The sequence below is a fragment of the Myotis yumanensis genome, unplaced genomic scaffold (genome assembly GCF_028538775.1).
Source record: "Myotis yumanensis isolate MYYU_CA2020_CCGP unplaced genomic scaffold, mMyoYum1.0.hap1 SCAF_1, whole genome shotgun sequence".
Taxonomy (NCBI): Eukaryota; Metazoa; Chordata; class Mammalia; order Chiroptera; family Vespertilionidae; genus Myotis; species Myotis yumanensis.
Window position 1 is genome coordinate 193670660 of NW_027223752.1, and position 21922 is coordinate 193692581.

At 39.8% G+C, this 21922-nt stretch overlaps 1 protein-coding gene across 3 annotated transcripts in view; it reads left to right on the forward strand.

Moving 5' to 3' along the window:
* Window positions 1-20873: 20873 nt before the first annotated feature.
* RASSF6 (Ras association domain family member 6) overlaps window positions 20874-21922 on the forward strand; it is a 57629-nt gene continuing 56580 nt past the window's right edge. The window contains exon 1 of one of the 3 annotated variants that reach the window (XM_070395090.1): window positions 20874-20976. The gene's annotated coding sequence lies outside the window, so the exon portion shown is untranslated. The other 2 variants (XM_070395109.1, XM_070395099.1) reach the window with 2 other exon arrangements.

Consider the following 21922-nt stretch of genomic DNA (forward strand, 5'->3'; position numbering starts at 1 on the left):
TTAGTCTCAGAACAGGAAATGATGTTGAGAAATAAAACATGACCAGACTGATTGCTTCTCTTTTCATTCAAAACCATCTCCCCCATGAAGTTTTCCTCAGGAATTCAGAGAATTACATATACAAAGCATGACTCAGTCTCTCCATTGACCTCACGTATTGCCAGTTACAAAATATTGGCTCCCCACATTGAACCACATGCCATAGCCTTGCCCTCATGCGAGATTCCTCTCCAAACTATGTCCCATTTATCCCTCCCCACTTTTCTCGCTAGTCTCTCTTTTGTCTGTCCACTTACCCACAGGTAGTTGGATCAGCAATGATCCAGTTTGGAAAAGGCCTCAAAGTTTCAAAATGCCGCACAAGCAAATGGCAAAGGGTGCACCGGCCAAACACAAACTGGATCAGGGGTCCTCAAACTTTTTAAACAGGGACCCAGTTCACTGTCCCTACTACCATTGGAGGGCCAGACTATAGTTTTAAAAAAAACTATGAACAAATTCCTATGCACACAGCGGCGGCAAAAACACCCGGCGGGCCGGATAAATGTTTTCGGGGGGCCGCATGTGGCCCTCGGGCCGTAGTTTGAGGACCCCTGAACTGGATCGTCACCTCTCCATAGGCACCCATGCAGGCATATGCACATATATGTACATATATATCACCACGCATTTAATAAATATTTTTGTTGGCCTGTTTCTAGTTTGAAAAAACAAACGTGCACTGAAAATTGAGGAACTCAGGAGAGAAAATATTGTGCAAGTTAGAGAAGTTAACCTGGAAGACTCGATTAGGGTATGTCAGCCTTGCCTCCAACGTTCTAGCCAAGTTAAACTGGTGTTACTAATAGGATGAAGAAGTTGTCATGCCCTCACCCAGGGCAATACAGTAGCTGAACAAGTAGCCGGTGTTGCTCATCATGTGGGAGAGAAAGCTGAGTGAGGGGAGGAGCATCTCACTAAAACTGCATCAGGAAGAAGTTATTGTAGAATCTGGACTTGTATTGGGTGATTTCAGGAGGGATTAGGGAGAAGGGTTTTGCTCTAGATTGCATGTCATCAGGAAGTGGGACAATTCCATGGTTGGGTATCTTAATAAAGCTTATCTAGACCAGGAGAAGACTAGAGCGATGCTAAAACCATGACTGGTAAAAAGGCAGCAGCCATTCTGATCAGCCAGGATGAGAGAGGTTTGATCATTTTTGTGGCTTGAACCATGTTCCTGACTTTGTGTTCCGATGTGGTTATGAAGTGGTCTCCTCTGTGTCTTGGTTCATCAGCCAGTGGCTTGTCTGATGTTCCTGTTTTGTGAAATTGTTTATTTCAACAGGAGAACTCGAAGATCTCGCTGGGAGTGCCAGGCCAACTTCTGAATATGAGGGGCAGCTTATGTCTTCCCCAAAATAATACAAGTGTTTTAGTAACCATCAAAGTAAATCTTCCCAGTAAACTAAAAAATGTCCAAAGAGCTTTAAAAAAGAGTTGTAAAGTTATAATTTGAGTAGAAAATTGTTTTATCAAGTTAATAGCAACTTTCATTAGAGCAAGTTGATGACATTTATTATCTCTTTCATTCATATGTAGATAAATTTTTTAGACTTTGTCTATTTCTTTAAGGGAAAGTTTCAAAATTAGCTGAGCAAATTATCTTTATACCAAGAAAAATTAGGTAGAATTTAGAAAATTTAGAAATATCTGAGCTGAAGGTGTTTATCAAGCATGGACTATATGGAAACATATTTTGATGTATCCCACAGCAAACCTGCATGACCCTTTGAAAAATAATTAGGCCATATGAGGCACAAAATTATACATGTGCCTTGAGTTGGTAATACTGATCATGAGACTTTATTCTATGTAAATATTCTTTAAAAAGAGAAAAGTTACATATTTAAGGTACATGTTTGTCATCAAGTTATATATAGTAATTAAAATTTAATAGCATCCTAATTTCAAACAATAGCAGAAATTTTAAATAAACTTGCACTGAAATGTCTTAGATCTTTCAAGAAGTCATCACTTATGTGTCTACTACTGAGCTGCAATGGCCCATCAGAGTTGTCCTGTGTTGAGTCAAATGGGTCTTTGTACCCCCACCTTGCCAGTGAATGATGTGGGCAGGACACAGAAGGGTATGGCCTTGGGTAAGGTGACTATGCAGCTGAGACAACTGCTGAAGTGTCAGAACTGAAGGCCATCTGCTCAAAACACTCCAATAACTGGGCAATGAGGGAGAATCTGGGGCCATAACTTACGTTTACTGACTTATGTCTCCCGTGGTCTACCCCAGCACTGCTGGCACCCACTTCCTCACATACAGATAGGGATCGGCAGCTCTTCCAGGATTCTAGGAGTCTTTTCCTGGGAGAAACATGGGAGAAGAAGTGAGTGGGAAGAAGTATGGCCCCTCTCATTGCAAGTGGCCCTGGAATTGCAACTGATACTGACTCCCTCCTCCATAATCCACTGCAGATTTTCTTTCTCTTCAGCGGGCACCTCTCCTTGTCTTAAAGGCTTCCAGGTGACATGATCCAGGAACTTGCCCTCAAAGAGCCTAAATCCCTGATCACTGAGACATTCTCAGGCCAAGATTGCTATGCTTGTCTATTTACCATCAAAATTGGGCATGAGAGTGCCAAGAGGCACCTAACTGGATCACCCAAGTTTGATCCACTAGTATTGGATCACATATATCATCTTGCTCCATCAGAGAACACACTTTCCACAAAAGAGATGAAGGAGTCAGCTCATGACTGTGAGCTCCACTGGTGCTTACCACAGTGCCTGGGACCAAAAAGCTCTCATCACCCTCAGTAAATGTGTGAGGGAGGAAAAGGGTCCTACCATGCAATGAACTGGCTCTGTGTGTATATGTGTGTTTCATTTGAACAAAGGAAAGCAAGTAGGTGCTGAATAAGTATGAATTGAATGAATAATTGTACATGTACATTTTGAAAAATAAGGAATTTTTTAATCATTAACATTCTCCTTGCTATCTCCAAACAGCGTAGAAGCAGCTGCTCTCCAACCAGAGAGAAGATAACTCTTTATTAGAAGATACAGATTTTTCTATTTCTATTATATTCTGTTATATTTTCTATTTTCATATTTATAATATGTTAATTTGTCATAGGGTTTCTAACACTCCTGTATTTGCCACTCCAGTCTCCTATCTGCTGGCTGGAGAATTAGGCTGATTACTATTCTTCAATGAATTAGACTCAGTTGTGTTCCATATATTCTACTGTCTGGATGAACTTGGGCAACTTATTTACTTATCACAAATCAAAAGAATATGTTGAAAATAATCAGTAGTGTGGACAGCACGATCAGTTACTTTATTACCAGCTCAGGTAGAAGCTCAGATCTCTAAATCGATTACCTCTGCCGTATAATAAAACAGCTGAACCTGATCTTTTTTGTTCCTTCAATTCAAAGTGGCAGTTGTAACCGCCACAAGAAAACTTTTCAATTCTGCCACCAGAGGGCGCCACAGCCAAAGACCTGATATGAGATTGGAGCCAACTACTGCACTGCGGCTGCAGTGAGATATTGCTTTGTATTGCATTACGTTCTTTTCTTGCTGTATTGTGCTAAATGTATTGTATTGTATTGTATTGTATTGTATTGTATTGTATTATATTGAATTGAATTAGGTTAACTTGTGTTGTATGATATGGAATTATGTGGTGTTTTAATGGATTGCCTTAGAGAAAACATTCTCTATTTGCTATTATAGTTTTAAATTGATGCTTTGTAAACGATGTTCATAATTGTCATTTTCATAAATAACAGTGGCTGAAATGGAAGCACAAATAAAGCATAGTTTACCTCAGGAATTTTGTATCAGACTCATTTAAAAAGATATGGCTCATTTATAGCTGAAAGGGCATAAGTGATTCAGTCTATCTTTTGAACCATTGCCTTGTTCTGAGTCTAGAACATTGTTTGCACATAGTAGGCACTCAAGAACATACTTCAGTGAATTAGATATGGTTCTAGTTCACGTATGCTATTATCTGGGTGAATGTGGGCAACTTATTAAATCAAATATTTCTCAAATGGGTTCCCTGATTACCCATTGTCAAATCATCTGGGTTTTTATTTAAAACTAGAGGCCTGGTGCATGAAATTCATACATGGGGCGGGGTGTCCCTCAGCCCAGCCTGCACCCTCTCCAATCTGGGACCACTTAGGGGATGTCCGACAGTAGGACATCCCTCTCACAATCCGGGACTGCTGACTCCTAACTGCTCGCCTGCCTGCCAGCCTGATCGCCCCCTAACCACTCCCCTGCAAGCTTATTGATGCCTAACTGCTCCCCTGCTGGCCCAATCGCCCCCAACTGCCCTCCCCTGCTGGGCTGGTTGCCCCTAAATGCCCTCCCCTGCCAGCCTGATTGCCCACAACTGCCCTCCCCTGCCGGCCATCTGTGTCTGCCATCTTGTGATGATGTTGCGTGTGACGCCACCTAGGCTTTTATTATATTGAATGTTATTTCTTGAACTACCTTAGATCTACTTAATATGTCAGCATTCCTGCAAGGTCATGGTGGTGGTAGTAAGAAGCTGCATTTTACTAAGTGTCCTATGTGTATATTGAAGTTTCAGGACCACTGACTTAATCTACTCCCACCCTCAGTTTTCTGTCTTTGTTCATTTGAGAAATCAGTGAGTTAACCAAATCAATCCTTTGGTACAAGTCATCACCACTTGTGAGAGATAGAAATGTCAATCCTCATAGTTGCAGAATCGAAGCTCAGCTGGGGGGACAGGGAGATGAGCTTACTTCCATCTATCACTTCTGGTCCTTCTCTCACTCAGCCACTGGCGGGGGCCTGAGATGTGACAGCTGGAGAGCCCCAACCTGGACACCGGGTCCAGCCGACAAAATGGAGGAGGGATTTGCATCCAGCAAAGAACAGCAGCAAACAGCAGTCTATATACTATTCCCAAGTCTGATCCTTAAGCTGCAACATGTTCAAAATGCAAGTGCTCAGATTTCACCGAGGACTTGCTGACAGAAGCTCTGGCACCGGAGCCCAGGAGTCTGTGTTCTAAGAAGCGCTGGGGTGGTTCTGATGCAGAATAAAGTTTAAAGCCAGTGCTCTCTCTGCATGAGATGCCCGGGCCAGCTGCACCCAGAGAACTCGCCACTGCTGCATTCCCGGTGGCTTCCGGGTGGGCAGTGGCTGCAAGGCTGGGCTTATTCATGCATAAAACAGGTCTTCTTGCTAAAGACCGCCTTGGAAAGTCTCACACACCCTTAGATAATTAGCAAAAACACTTCTATAAACATAGGTGCTTACTCATTCTCACAATACCACTTTGAAGCAGAAAAAGGAAAGATATTATCGCCATTTTGTTTATGATTCCATGCAACTGAACAATGTGAAAAAGGGGCTCAGCTTTGTTAAGATCCAGGGGGAAAAGTCCTTTTAAAATTATCTTTCTATCAGAGCACACTGTCTGTCAAGCTAAAAGTTTTCCCCAAAAGTATGGTATCAGCCTCATGTGTTCATTGGAATGGATGGGAATGGAACTCAAGTTTATGTCTTGAGGCATCAAGAAGGGCTTCATTGTGTGTTTGGCAAAATATTTTATCATCAACAAAACCACTCCCTTCTGTAATCGAGGGCCCGATACTATAAGGACTCATTGAAATAAAATGTAGCACCATGTCTTTCACTTAATAATGCAGTCTGAAGTAAATGTAGTTATTGGCAGATTCATTCATTTGTAAACCAACCAACACATATATTTTTAGTGTCGGCTACATTCCAGGCACAACTGAAACCACTGAGATTACAGCAATGAGCAAAAGAGATGAGAACCCCTGTTCTCATGGAGTTTATATTCAAGTGAAAGGAGGTGAACAATACACCAATGGAAAATCTAAAAGTGAATACACGCTGTGGAGAAAATCAAGCAGGAATGGTGGCCCTGGGGTGGGGGTGGGGTTGCAATTTTAAATGGAACGGTCAGAGGTGACAATTCAGCATAAACTCAAGATAAGCCATAGGCATGTGTCACCTAAGGAAAATGTATGTCAGGCAGAGGGAATAGCAACTGCAAACAAACACACTCTGATTACCAGGAGGCCAGTCAAATGTGGTCAGTGGTAGAACAAGGAGCCAGATTGAGCAAAGCCTTGAGGAACATTGTCAGGACTTCGGCTTTTGGTCTGAGTGAAACAAAGTTTTTAAAGCATCACAAATGACATGATCTGAAAGTCAATCTAAAAAAAAAAATGCTCTGGAAGGACCACTTTGAAAATAGGCTGTGTGGGAAGAACAGCATGGAAGCAAGAAACCAATTATTGAGTTTTCCAAAACCCGTGAGCGAGCCAATGTTGCCTCTGACCAGATGGTAACGTGGGAGTTAATCATTGGCCCAGCCTAGATATATTCTGAAGATACAACAAATAGGATTTTTCCATGGGTTGGATGAGGTGAGAAAGAGAGAGAAGTTGAGGCTGTCTCTATGTTTCTTGGCCTGAACAGTTGCAATGACAGATTTACCCTTACTGAGAAGGAAATGGCAGTTAGGGGTGGTGCTGCCCAGGAGTTGCTGTCAGGCATAGGTTTCAGATGACTACTGGAGCCTCAGGGTGAAACCCGCAGGCTTGAACGTCAGCCTCTGTGAAGAAACCGGCAGCACTGGAAGGGGTGTGGCCTCACCTGATTGCAAACAGGAGTCAGGGAGAAGACCATGAAAGGACTGGGTTGAAATTCCTAAGGAAAGAGCCTGCGGGACTGAGTTCCGGTGCTGCAGTTAGAGAGCAGGGGCCAGTGAGCTATGGGGTCACACTTATGCCATGTTGAGCCACATTTCACCCCCATGAGAGTGTCCACATCTCCTTTTACAGTGGTTTCTGGGCTAAGACAAATAATCAGAGCAAAGAAAGATAGGAACACAGCAACTCTCAGGGGTAGCAAAGCAAATGTGTTGAAGTCTGCAGTGTACAGAGCCATGGGTAAGTCTAGCAGCGATGTGTAGAAAGGAGAAGCTGGCAACGTGTGCTCCAGAACTGCAGCTTCCACATCACTGAGCAGGGTGCCTGCAGCCTCAAGCTCCCCAATCTTAAAGGACTGGCCAAGAAACCAGACTCAAGGTGAGAGGCTGTGCTGATAGGAACAAGGGAACCATCAGGCTACAAAACTGTACTGGAAATGTGAATCTTTAAGGCTCAGGTTCCAGGGACCTGTACTAAATAGGAGCCTAAGGTTAACAAAGCCAACCCAGTGTTCTGATGACAGCTGATGGGGAGTTTAGAGGCGACATGCTACTGTGTTAGCTAAGGCCTTCTTGTGCACTCAAAGCCTGGAAACACATCACATCTTGAGTTTCAACCTGGAAAGGTTGAATCTTCTTAAGTGAAGGTGGTCATGAGACCTTGGTCTGGATGCAGGAAGCTCAACTGTGTGCAATATGGTGCAATGGGTTCTCCCCAGGCCTTAATTTTTCTGGAGTAAGTGTCAGGGGATGGAGCAGCTGCTAAGACGGATGTGGATTGATGGTCATAAAGCTGAGAAGAGGGAGAAAAGCCCCCCAAATACCCCACCACACTCTTTTCTACCTCATGCGCTAACTCTTATGAAAGACTAGTCCCTAGAAAAATGCTATAGAAATTAAAACATTCTTCCTTTTTTCTATTGCCCTTAATAGCTACAGTATTTGAAAACACTTTAAATCAAAGCCCTTTTAATTGTATACAACACCCTAAGAAGATTATATGCATTTTAATATCAATATCATAAAAAGTTTGTGTGTTTGTGTATATTTATATATGTGTATGGGTGTGCATGTGTATATGTTGGAAAGGGGAAAGAAACAACCAGTAACTGTTTCAGGCATTAAAATAACAGCTAACACTCACACATGCTCTCTCTGTGCCAGGAACCATTCTAAAGGTTTGGCACATTCACTGTGCTTACTCATTTAATCCTCACAACAACCCTATAAAGTAGATATTACTGTTTTCATTACTATCCTTGTTCTACAGGTGGGGAAACTAAGAGAAATCAGATGTAGAGACAGGATTAGAGTGAGGCTATTGGTGCTACAGTTCATGAGCTACAGGCCTCTCTTTCTGGGGACCTTTTAAAAGGCACAAATAGACAAGACTACTGAAATCTACATTGCAATTAGATTTCGCTGATACCACTGAAAGAGATTTTTCTGCAGTAGCTTCCCTGTTCAGACCTTTGCTTGCAGGAACATGTTGGGAGGTTGGAACCGTTGGCTGTTGGGTAGAAAATGACAGATTACGGGAATGGAATGTCACATTTCAGGACATGTCTGGAGAAAAACATATTAAGAGCATCGACTTTTTCTACTCTTTCACTCCTTCCATTCAACCATCCCTTTCTGACATTCCTTTTCTCACTGACAAGCCTCTACATAGTTCAAGGCCAAAAGAAAACACACACCCCATTTCTCCCTAAACTGCAGGTCTGCTGGGCATTGAAGGGACTGCATTTGTCTGCCAGTGTTCAGTGGTAAAGGGTGGCATTACTAAAATGTTAGAGGTTGATCTGACATTATGTGATACAAGAAATGTCTTCATCAGTGCAATTAAAACCACAATGAGAATTGCTATCATCAACAAGTCAACAAACAACAAATGCTGGCCAGGATGTGGAGAAAAGAGAACCCTCATACACTGTTGATAGGAATGCAGGTTGGTGTAGCCATTATGCAAAACAATATGGAGATTCCTCAAGAATAAAAAATAGAGCTGCCACATGACCCAGTAATTCCACTTCTGGGTATATAGCCAAAGAAATCCATTTGCAAACTTACGTTCATTGCAGCATTATTCACAATAGCTAAGATATGGAAGCAAACCAAGTGCCCATAAATAGATGATTGGATAAAGATGCAATGCTCATATATATAATGGAATATTTCTTGGCCATAAAAAAGAATTAAATCTTTCCATTTGCGACGTTTCGTTAGCTTATGTTAAAATATCACATTTGTCAATATCACCACTGGTCTCATCAGAGAAGTCTTAAAGTATTGGAAAATTTCTTCTAAATAATCACAGAAATATACTCAAAAAGCACATAAAGCATACGCAACATCATTAGTCATTAAGCTAATGCAGATTAAAACCACAATGAGATACCACTAATACCTAATAGAATGACTAAAATTAAAAAGCAAACCATACCAAGTGATGGTGAAGATGTGGAACCATTAGAATTCTTATATGGACAGAATGGGGGGGCAGGATCATGAGGATACTTCCAACGGTGATAGATGTGTTCATTATCTTGAGTGTGATAATGATTTCATGGTGTGTACACATGTCAAAGCTTGTTAAATTGTATGCTTTAAATGTCTACAGTTTATTATACACTGAGTGGCCAGATTATTATGACCACCTGATGTCTGTAGGCAAATTAGTTATAATTTCACGCTGAATTGACTAGAGGGCCAGATCATTATAAACGTCTGAATAGCACAACATACCTAAGTATTATTACTGGTCAAGTTCATCTTATCATGTTGATGGTGTATTCCAATTGAGATGGCTTCTTCCAACAAGACAATGTGCCATGCCACGGTGCTTGTATTGTGCAGGAGTGGTTTTAAGAACATGAGGGAGACTTTATCTTGCTTAGGTGGCCCCTACAATAACCAAATCTCAATCCAATTGAGCATTTGTGGGAGAAAGTTAAAAGAGTCATCAGCAGCTGGTTCCACAACCATCAAATCTCACAGAACTGGACAGTGCTATCATCAGGCATGGTGTTAGATTCCTCGCATCACCTTTCAACATCCTGTGGAGCCAATGCCAAGAAGAATCGCCACAGTATTGAAGGCAAAAGGTGGCCCAAAGAAGTACTGATGGGGTGGTCATAATAATTTGGCCGGTCATAATAACCTGGCCACTCATTGTATATCAGTTATACTCAATAAAAGTCAACACTCAATACAAAATGAATTGTCCAACCAGGAAATTCATAATATTTCTTTTCCTTAACTTCCATATTGCATATTGGCAAGCAATATAAAGTTTACCTATGAAATACAGTTATAAAATTATCTCCATTTTTATTGTCATCACAAGCAAAGACAAGAGGATTGGTGGAAAATGGCTGATACATGATAAAGGATCAATAAACACTTGCTAAAGAAAAGGATAAATCTCCATCAGAACCCCCAGCGATTTTAAGTAAATGTATGAACTAAGTAAGATCACTGTGGTTACTATACAGCTGCAGTTTCAAGACAAACAAAATAGTCTGCTGTGATAAGAAACAGATAAGTAGTTTCCTGTGGGTAGGGATGAGGGACTACGTACATGGGGACCTGAGGAACAATGCGGGTGATGGGAATATTCTCCACCTTGATCGCAGTGGTAGTTACAGGATGTACGCTTTCGTCAAAGCTCAAAACTGTACATTGTATTATGTAAATTATGCCTCAATTGAATTTATTTAAACAGAAAAACTAGGCCATAGAGCAGAAGAAATTTGCTAAAAACTCTAGATTCTTGGGATTGTTGGACCAACAAGAAAATAAAAGCAGCAAAAGTGCAGAATATTAGATGTCAAAAGCAAAGACTATCTATAGAAATTAGAAAAAATACATAGCTTAATGAGAATGGTTCAGATAGTCTAACATTTATTCCAGATCAGCATTTTATTCTAACTAATGAGTATACAACCCTGAAGACATATAATTGCATTACTCAAGTGCAAACCTAGTTCTGCCAATATACTGTGATCTATGAGACATCACAAAAATTGACCCCTCGAAGGATCCTTTGATGCAAACAGGGTTTGCTCCAGGAGTTACATGCTGTGGTTGTAAGCAACATAAGCTCAGCTATATTCTGTTTTCTGAAGTTATACTAGCACCTATGCTTAGAATGTATGACCCATACATAGTTGTAGTTATTAAGGGGGAGATGGAAAGCAATTGTGGAGCCTTCTAAGAAAAACAATAGTTGACAATTTATAACATTTTAAAAGTCTGCCATTAAATATGAGACCTTTTAAATGAAAAGATAAAAAACCATTTTCTTACCCCCAAGCATGACTACTGAGCCAAATGTGTGCTACAAGTAACAGAATGGTTGGAATAAATGTGAAATGATGGGAGCTGTCAATCATGTGATCCTTTAGTAATAGAGCAAACATAGGGGACAAGTATAGAACTTATCATATAAGGTCTGCATTAATGAGGATTGTGTTATTTGTTTAATAGTCATATGTCCATGATTTCTTAGTAAATTCTAATTTCATGTATTCTGTCCAGGAATCAGACCAAATATTGCAATTTTTTGTTTAAAAATATGATCACCATTACAATACATCCCCAAAGAATATCCAGGTGACAATTTGACATTCCATAACATTCAACTGCTGATATTGTTAAAGTGCATTGACTTTAATTGCTTACAAGCTATTGTCATGTAGAATTAAATTTTCATACAATACATTATTATTGTTGTTATTGTTATACTGTTATCTTATTCATTTTCCCCCCAAAACTTGAAGAGATGTCTTCTATGATATTAAGAAGTGTGCATGTTGGGGAAAAGGGAACAGAAAAACAGAATGGAATACAAATCAAATTGATTGTCATATTTTAAAAAACAGCAATCACTGTCACATTCCATTGAATTTCTTTTTAAAAATTATTTTTTAATTGATTTCAGAGAGGAACAGGGGAGGGAGAGAGAGATAAAAACATCATGGATGAGAAAGACTCATTGATCGGCTGCCTCCTGCATGCCCCTCCTGGGGACCAATCCTACAACCCAAACATGTGCCCTGACTGGGAATCGAACATTCAACCATTGAGCACACCAGCCAGGCCTATTGAATTTCTTTATGTTTTGTACATAATTACCAGTTTTTAAAAAGCAGTAACATTTAGGGTGGGAGAATGATTACTGGACATTTCATTTATTTAAAAATGATTCCGCACTCATAAAGGGTATATCTGTTTAAAAACCCTTATATCTTCTTACCTCTTAAAAATCTATCAAAACATCATTATATCCTGTGTTTCTTTGTCACTGAATTTTGAAAGTGTATGTGGTTTTAAATCTCTTCTTTCCTGTGGCAGAGAAGACGAATGGAATTCATCTTCATGTTGAAGACTGTTAGCTCCTGAAGGGCAGAGGTTTTCTTATTGGTCTTTGTATGACCATCTCTGTACCTGCCTGGCACACAGTAATTTTTTTTTTTAAAGAAAGGCAGATTGCCACATGCGGCACCTCATTTTAATGTGATGGAGTCTTGGAAGTTGACTATCTTGACTATCCTGTGTTCTCCTACAAATGGACCTTGAGAGCTTGTTTGGTTTTAGCAGGGGAGGGGAGCCCAGCAGCTACTCCTATATCCCTGACCGAAGAAAAATCCTCCCCTGTCTGGGAAGGTGGTCCTCTTTGACCTAGGGGAGCAAGCAGCTCTGGGCAGGATGGACATGGAGCTGGTGAGGGAAGAGGAACATTAGCACAGCCTGCCAGATGAGCAGAATCAACCCTGTGATCAATGGAATGAGCGATGTCCCCACCCCGATTTCAGTCACATTCCAGTAAATTTCCAGGGACTAAGCTGACTTATTTCCACTGGCCATTACACTATTGAAAAACAGCCCATACTGAAGATTAGAAATGGAAATTATTTTTGTCACTTCTCAATTAATATAACTATTTTTCATTATTCAAGTTATAAAAGCAGCTGTGTGGCATTTTTCTCCATCATTGGGGTAAATCATAGCCTGATTCAAAAGTCCATATAAATGCAGAATATACAATAACCACAGAGGGTGAGGCTTTTAAAAAACTATGCAAAAGTTTTTTTAATGACCTGTACATCAGTAACAGCATCACTTCAGTTAAAGTTTTGGGGGAATTTTAGAAAGAAATTTCTCATCCCTTATCTTATTTTTCTCAAAAAAGAATTAAAAAAAAATAAACTAAGTTCTAAAGTCTTTGTTTTTTAAGGAAAGCAATTACATGTTCCTTAATTTAAACAGGAAATGACAGTTTATTTCACAAGCTCAAGATAAATTTTGGGACTTTTCCCCAGAGAATTAATGTTATAATTGCTGTAATTTATTAAGATCTCTCTGACAAAACTATATTTTTTGTAAACTATATTTATTTTGAACTTTGCATATTGGAAAAGTAATTTATCATGTTGTGAATGTCTGGCTTCCTTATTAAGGCCATCTCCAGTTAGGATTTTTATTGGGAATCCCCTCAGTGTTAGGAGCTACTCTACTTTCTTTTTCAGTTCACTTAGAGAATAGCCTAGGTTCCAAGAATATCCTTGGATATGAAATGAGGAATAAGCCCATGAAACAAACTGATATCATTACCAGAAACTGAAACTGGCCTTTGGCAGTTCTGCCTGGAACAGGCCGGTAGTGTGTGGGTTCTTGACTTGGTGCAGGAAAAATTTCACAGCATGAGTCCAAGTGATTGTGAGGGAACATTTACTAAAGCTGGGGACAGTAAAACAAGGAAGGGCGTAGCATAAAAGAAGCAACAGGAGAGCCATGGCTGGGCTGCCTTAGCTCTCTGGGAGGTCAGAGAAAAGGGGTCCTTGGAAACAGATTCAGAGGTTCGCCTGGGAGGAGCTGCCGCTGCCCATTGCTCCCCTGGTTGCAAGCCTCCTGGAACCCTTTAGAGTTTAGGATATGTGGGGGGAAGGGGTGGGGGGAGAGGAGGGGGAAGAAAATGGTGGGCTGCTCCCCAGAGGGGAGTATGCATTGGGCCCTTTGTCTTGAAGCTTTATCTCTCTTTTGCAAGTGGGAATCTTGGGGGAGGTCTCAGGGGAGAGTTTCAGCAGAATATTCATCAGTTTCCTAGGTGTGCTCCTTCAGGGTCATGGTCTCCAAGGATTGGTCAGTGTCAGGGCAGAGGGTGATTAGTCATTGCAGCTGGTCCTGGTGTTGCCCACTTGGTTTTGCTGTTTCTCTGGGTCTGGAACTGAAATATAACTGAGGCCTAGATGTTATCTCCAAGGAGGTGACCTTCTGTGTCTGCTGTAAACTGCTCTGTCGGTTTGTTCAGCTGTTTGTCCCAGTTTCCCTATTCCACTTGTCCTGTCTCAATATGAGTGGTCCATGGCAACTGGGTCACATAACGTTAGAATCAGGCAACTTCTTTTTCCCACTTATTTTCTTCAAGTTACAATCATCTCTACATATTTTTCAGGAATGATGTAATGGTCTGTGGAAATTACCCAATCTCAGGATAACTCACATATTTTCCCCCCACTGCTTTTCTCTTTCATTTCCATGGGTCATTGCATCCCTACAGCAGAATTGTGGTAGGAGCACATTGTGATACAAGTATTTTTCTTTTTCCCAATTAACAATATATTGGTGTGTATGCACCTTTGTGTGTGCACACACACACATCTGTGTGTGAGTGGAAAAAAAAAACCCTCCTGTTGTATTAGTTAGCCTATATTCTGAAACATAAACACCAAAATTTAGTGGCTTAACACAACCATTGATGGCGCTTTGGGCAGGGCTCAGCTGGGCAGTTCTGCTGTTCTCAGCTGGACTTATTTATGGGTCTTCAGTCACTGCAGTTAGCTTAGTGGCTCTGCTGTTAGGTGTTAGCTGGTGTAATGGGACAACTGGGCCAAGGTCTCATCATCCATCATCCCACTGGCTAGCTCAGGCTTGTGTACAGTGCGTGGTAAGTCCCAGTGCACAACTGATTTTCAAGCCTCTGCTTATATCATTTGATATTGACCCATTGACCAAAGCAAGTCACATGGCCAAGCCCAAACCAGTGTAGGAAAGTCCTCCCAAGAGATATAGGGAGGCATCAGCAAATCAGAGTCGTTACTGGCAGTCAATCTAGTACTCACTTCCATGCCCTAAAAGAAATATCTATTTTTAGGAGCTTTTCTCCCTCAGACATAAAGTCATATTTACTGCTGGCCTAAGAGAAATTGCTAATGACAATTGTGACTTGAAAATACTAAATATAAACTAAATCCTCATTATTCTATAGTGAGCAGCTATGTATGGCATTACAAGGCTGGAAAATTCAAGGAAAGTTTGCACAAAGTACTTAATAAAAGTTTCTTTCAAATCAGGAAAAAAGTGTAATTTGTATTTACTTACTCAACACACATTTATTAAGTCACCATTATTTGTTCATGAATCTATGTTTCTTGAGCTTCTTACATGGCCTACCATTGTTCTAGGCCCTGAGGACAGAAGAGACCAGAGAATTGAAGGTCCTTCTTCTGTTATGTTTTAATGAGAGGATCATCCGAATAAATAGATGGTCCAAAACAACAAATATACATTCAACAATAAACAAAACAGTAAAGTAAATTTAGATAGTGATAATTGTCATTAGTACAATAAAATAGGAGACTGTGATAAAGATTGGAGACCTTATTTGGATCAGTCATAGAAGGCCTCTCTGAGGAGAAAATATCTGAAAAAAAACCCACAAGAAAAGAGAAAAATGTAAAGAAATCAGGTGTGACAAGAGCAGAACTTTCTTAGCAGAGGCAACACCAAGTGAAGCAGCAACCAGCTTGGTCTGTTCCAGGAATAATATTCAATGCAGGGCAGCAAGTATAGAGTCAGGCAGGAAGGTCAAAGAGGTAGGCAAGGACAAGGGCACATGGACTTGAAGGCCATGGCAAGGAGCTCAGATTCAGATTTTTATCCCGATGCAGTAGGGGTGAGAGTGTGGCCAACCAGCAGTCAGGTTTTCAGCAAAGGAAATCAGAGATGGTACTATGAACTGCTTTTTTTTGTGGAGATTACACTGGCTATAGGTGAAGAATGGACTGTAGTGGGACAAGAGTGGAGGCAGAGAACAATTAGGAGGCCATCTGAAATATCTGAGCAAGAAGTGATGCTTCCTAATCTAGGTGGTAGTGGAGATGCAGAGACTAAGACAAAACATCAGAACTTGCGGGGAATGGAGGGAGGGAGTGAAAGGAATCAAGAGTGACTATTCAACATTTGGTCCGAGCAACCATGGGCCTGCCAGTCACTGTACTGAGCTGTGGGGATAAAATAGACAAGAGCACCAGTATTTGCCTTATGGAGTTTATGATCTATAATTATTATTTTTAAAATGCTACTTGGTTAATAGACTAATTATTTAGAAAAATTAAGTTAGATTTAAATATTCCAGTTTTTAACAACATCAAGTCCAGATAGGTTGAAATGTTGAATTTAATAAATGAATAATAGTTAAATAAATCAGAAGGAAAAAGAAAATGTGTATATATATGTGTATATATATATATATATATATGTGTGTGTGTATATATATATATATATATACACACATTAAGAATGGGAAAGCTTTTTGAACACTAAGATGTAAGCAATAAAGAAAAATAGTAATGGATTAATTATTTAAATTTTAAAAATTTGTATGTCAAAAGATATACCAAAAAAACTAGCAGGCAATACCGAAAAATATAATCACAGCATATATGATGAAGAGTTGATGTGTTTAATATATAAAGAGATCTTATAAATCAGTAAGAAAAGATGGACAAAGAATACAATAAACAAGAAACCAAAAATACAGGATAAGTCTAAAGAAAGAGTTCAATCTTTTTTTTTTTTTTTTTTTTTTTTTGCTTAAAGCATTACAAAGGGTATTACATATGTGTCCTTTTTTCCCCCCCACCCTTGACAAGCCCCTGCCCTCCCTTACCCCCCAGTGTCTTATGTCCATTAGTTATGGTTATATGGATGCATACAAGTCCTTTGGTTGATCTCTTACTCCCCTCCCTCCTGTCCCCCAACCCTCCCTGGCCTTACCACTGAAGTCCGACAATCGGTTTGAGGCAGCTCTGCCACTGTATTTATTATTGTTCAAAAGTTTGTAATGGTCTTAATTATCCATGAAAGAATGAGATCATGTGGTATTTTTCCTTCATTGACTGGCTTGTTTCACTTAGCATAATGCTCTCCAGTTCCATCCATGCTGTTGCAAATGGTAAGAGTTCCTTCTTTTTAACAGCAGCATAGAATTCCATCGTGTAGATGTACCACAGTTTTCTAATCCATTCATCTACTGATGGGAACTTAGGCTGTTTCCAGATCTTAGCTATGGTGAATTGTGCTGCTATGAACATCTGGGTGCATATATCCTTTCTGATTGGTGTTTCTGGTTTCTTGGGATATATTCCTAGAAGTGGGATCACAGGGTCAAATGGGAGTTCCATTTCCAATTTTTTGAGGAACCTCCATACTGCCTTCCATAGTGGCTGCACCAGTCTGCATTCCCACCAGCAGTGCACAAGTGTTCCTTTTTCTCCACATCCTCTCCAGCACTTGTCGTTTGTTGATTTGTTGATGATGGCCATTCTGACAGGTGTGAGATGGTACCTCATTGTTGTTTTGATTTGCATCTCTCGGATGATTAGTGACTTTGAGCATGTTTTCATATGTCTCTTGGCTTTCTGAATGTCCTCTTTTGAAAGGTGTCTATTTAGATCCTTTGACCATTTTTTGATTGGATTGTTTATCTTCTTTTTGTTAAGTTGTATGAGTTCCCTATAAATTTTGGAGATTAAGCCCTTATCCGATATGACGTTGGCAAATATGTTTTCCCACGAGGTGGGTTTTCTTGTTGTTTTGTTGATGGTTTCTTTTGCTGTGCAGAAGCTTTTTATTTTGATGTAGTCCCATTTGTTCAGTTTCTCTTTAGTTTCAACTGCCCTAGGAGCTGTATCAGTGAAGAAATTGTTTTGGCATATGTCTGAGATTTTGTTGCCTTTGTATTCTTCTAGAATTTTTATGGTTTCCTGTCGTACATTTAAGTCCTTTATCCATTTTGAGTTTATTCTTGTGTATGGTGTAAGTTGGTGGTCTAGTTTCATTTTCTTGCATATGTCTGTCCAATTTTCCCAACACCATTTATTGAAGAGACTATCTTGGCTCCATTGTATGTTCATGCCTCCTTTGTCAAAAATTAATTGAGCATATTGGTTCGGGCTAATTTCTGGACTCTCTATTCTATTCCACTGATCTATATGTCTGTTCTTGTGCCAGTACCAGGCAGTTTTGAGAACAGTGGCTTTGTAATACAGCTTGATATCTGGCATTGAGATCCCACCTACTTTGTTCTTTCTCAGGATCGTTGCAGCTATTCGGGGTCTTTTTTTATTCCAGATGAATTTTTGGAGAGTTCGTTCTAGATCTTTGAAGAAGGCCATTGGTATTTTAATGGGAAGTGCGTTGAATGTATAGATTGCTTTGGGTAGTATGGACATTTTAATGATGTTGATTCTACCAATCCAAGAACATGGTATGTTCTTCCATCTGTTTATGTCTTCCTCTATCGAAAGAGTTCAATCTTACAGGTATTCAATAATATACATATTTAAAACAGAATACGATTTTTTTAAGCTTTCAAATTGATAAACATTTAAACAAATAATAATAATTCAGGAGTCACCTTAAGACTATAAAATTGATACTTTTTTTAAAAAGAGAAATCCTTTTAAAAGGTCATTCCCTTTTACCTGGCAACTTTATTTTTTGAAATGTAGCTAATGGACATTATCACGGTTGTGTGAAGTTGTATATAAACATTTACTACAGTGTTGTTTATAGTCACATAAATTTCCACAATTGGGAACTGATTAAATAATGTATATCCATATGGTATAATATAGTGTAACTAACTAAAATCACATTGCAGAGGGGAAAAAAAACACTGGCTGACATATGGCAAATTGTTCATAAGATGTTTTATGTGATAAAAAACTGGTTATAAAACAATAAGCCAAATGTAGTAACATTTTGGTAAATACCCGTAGAGGAACTATGTCAATAAAGACATTCACCAAATTGTTTATAGTAACTACATTTAAGAGATGGAATTTTAAGTGATCTTTTTCTACATTTCTGTGTTTTCCAAAATTTTCACATCACATATGTGTGATTATGTATTTTTATATTACAAAACAAACATTACATATACAAAAGGGTAAGTACTCAAAAACAAAAGGAGTCACTGAGCCTTTAACGGAAGGAAACCAGTTGCAAATTAGTAATCAGAATAAAGGTTTCCAGGATGCTTGTACATAAAAAATGTAAAAACATTTGCCTTGATACTGATACCAAAGGAATGATGCCCACAGAGTGGGGACTTTGGGGGTGGAGCATGGATTAAACAAAGATGTCCTGGACCTGCGAGCTATTGACACTGCAGGTCCTGTTAGTCATCATTAAAAGGTCAAATCATAACAGCAGGGTTTGTGGTGCCAACATGGCAACATACGAATACCCACAAGTAATACCAAGTCACACTGTCCTCATAAGTGAGGTGGTACAAGTTTTGATTGTGGCCCAAAAAATCCATTTGCCTCATTCTAATAAAATCGTCTAAAGAATGATAAATCTGGTTGCTTCTGACCTCTGTGTACCATAAGTTAACTGGCTAAACTAGCTAATTTTTTGAAATACTGTGATCAATCAAACACGTGACCTGAAAATCTTAAGTGATGATCAATCTGTGAATTCAACACTTGAACATTCAGGACATGAAATATCAACTCTGCTTACTAAACTCATTGCCGGAATAATATTTAATTCCTTCGGAAAGCTCTAAGGCTTATACTTGAAAAACAACTTTTTAAAATATTAAAGTTGCTTTACATAGGAAACAGGTAAAGCATCGATGATATCAAAAAATACTTGTGTGGTAAAAGCACTTAGTATTCCCACAGCATCTGCCATCTAAGGGTCTCTAAGTTTTGGTGCTCACCCCTTTCTGTGGACTGATCTTATTTAATTTTTTTAAAGCTTTGGCATCTGGGTAGTTTTCAAAGAGGTAGCTTCTTTTTAAAATTGAGGTATAGTTGACATATAACATTATATTAACTTCAGGTGTACAACATAATGATTTAATATTTGTGTATGTTTTGAAATGATCACCACAATCAGTCTAGTTAACTAGACTTTGGTGGCCTTCTTGAAATTGGAGGTACTGAGGAAAAGCAAAATCCCCAAATCCAATACAGTAGGTAGGGATTAAGTTATTATTAATTTTCTCTTTTATACTTTCTTACAGTAGTTTTCAAAGTTTGATGACTACCTGATTCTTCTGAGGCACTTACAAAGAAATACAGGTGCCTACAGTCCACCCCAGACCTACTAGATCAGTCTCACAAGTGCTATCGTCCTATTGGAGTTTAGCAAGTTATATTGGTGCACCCTTGGGTGTGGGAAGCACTGCTTTGGGTGAAAAGGTGCTGGTGGGTAAAGGAGGTGGAAAAAAAGAAGAAAGAAAGAGAGAGATATATAGAGAGAAATATTGAAATTTCTAATTGAAAGAGAACATTAAAAACAAAGACACAGATGGCCCTGGCTGGGTGGCTCATGTCCAGTACACCAAAAGGTTTGAGGGTTTGATTCCCAGTCAGGGCACATACCAAGATTGTGGGTTTGATTTCCGGTGAGAGCATGTAGGGAAGACTCTCTCTCTCTCTCTCTCTCTCTCTCTCTCTCTTCTTCCTTTTTCTTCTCTCTAAAAAGAAAAGAAAATACTGACATTAAGTCTTAGTTGGTGTCATTTCTTACATGGACTATTTCTCTATAATCTGGATAGACTAGAAAATAGAGAGTAGAATCAGTCCAACTCAGTGGTTAAAGTGTTAATCAGGGTGTCAGTTCACTTCTCCTCAAAATGTGTGACAAGGAGCAAAGGAGTGTGTGTGTCTATCAGCTGATCCTAAGAAAGAAAGTAAACACTCCCAACATGCACTGAGGCACAGGGAGTGGCTCAGGTTTCTAACATTTCCCTGCGGTGGTGAAAGGAAGTAATAATTAACTAACAGATTCTTGGGCTTGATGACCTTGTGTGAGTGAGTGTGTGTGTGTGTGTGTGTGTGTGTGTGTGTGTGTAGGACTCCCGGGAGCAGAGCCCAGCGGTGTGCAGGTGAGCCTTGGGCACCCCTCCTCCCACTCTTGGCACGGACCTGGACCTCCAGGACAGGTGAGTGAGCGCTGACTTTCCGGCAATCAGAGTTTGTGACCCAGCAGGGGAACAAACTGTCGGAGGCAAGTTCAGCCCAACAATTAAGGTAAAAAGGTTCCTTCTGCTCTCAGTGTGAATAACAGGTGAAAACGGACATTACTTTTCCTCTTGATTTTTTTTCAGAATGCTCTTTCCTGACCAAGTTATGCTTGTGAAGAGAGGGAAAAGGAGGGAAGGAGAGGGGGGAGGAATGGAGGTTACTGTGGCCACTGTGAAGAGAGGGAAAAGGAGGGAAGGAGAAGGAGGTATGGAGGTTAGTGTGGCCACTGAGCCCCTCCTCCCTTAGCTTCAGGGAAATAGCTCAGTGAGCACTGGACCTGGAATTGTGCTTACTCTCCAGAGATACTGGACTCCCGGCATGACATCCTCCTGTGCCTGAGTGCTCTTGTGGTTACAGTGTTGTATTGAATCAGCTAGCATGGAAGGTATCTTAAATAGAGGGTTCAAACCTAGCCTGTTTGGCTCAGTGGATAGAGCGTCAACTTACAGACTGAAAGGTCCCAGGTTCAATTCCTGTCAAAGGGCACATAGGTGAGATCTGGTCAGAATGTGTGGAGGAGGCAATTAATTGATGTGTCTCTCACATGGATGTTTTTTTCTCTCTCTTTGTCTCCCCCTCTTCCATTCCCTCTAAAAATCAATGGAAAAATATCCTCAGGTGAAGATTAACAAAAATGAAAGAAAGAAAGAAAGAAAGAAAGAAAGAAAGAAAGAAAGAAAGAAAGAAAGAAAGAAAGAAAGAAAGAAAGAAAGAAAGAAAGAAAGAAAGAAAGAAAGAAGAGGAAAGGAAGGAAAGGAAGGAAAGGAAGGAAAGGAAGGAAAGGAAGGAAAGGAAGGAAAGGAAGGAAAGGAAGGAAAGGAAGGGTTCAGTCGGCTAAGCTTTTATTTGTTTCCACAAAGCTAC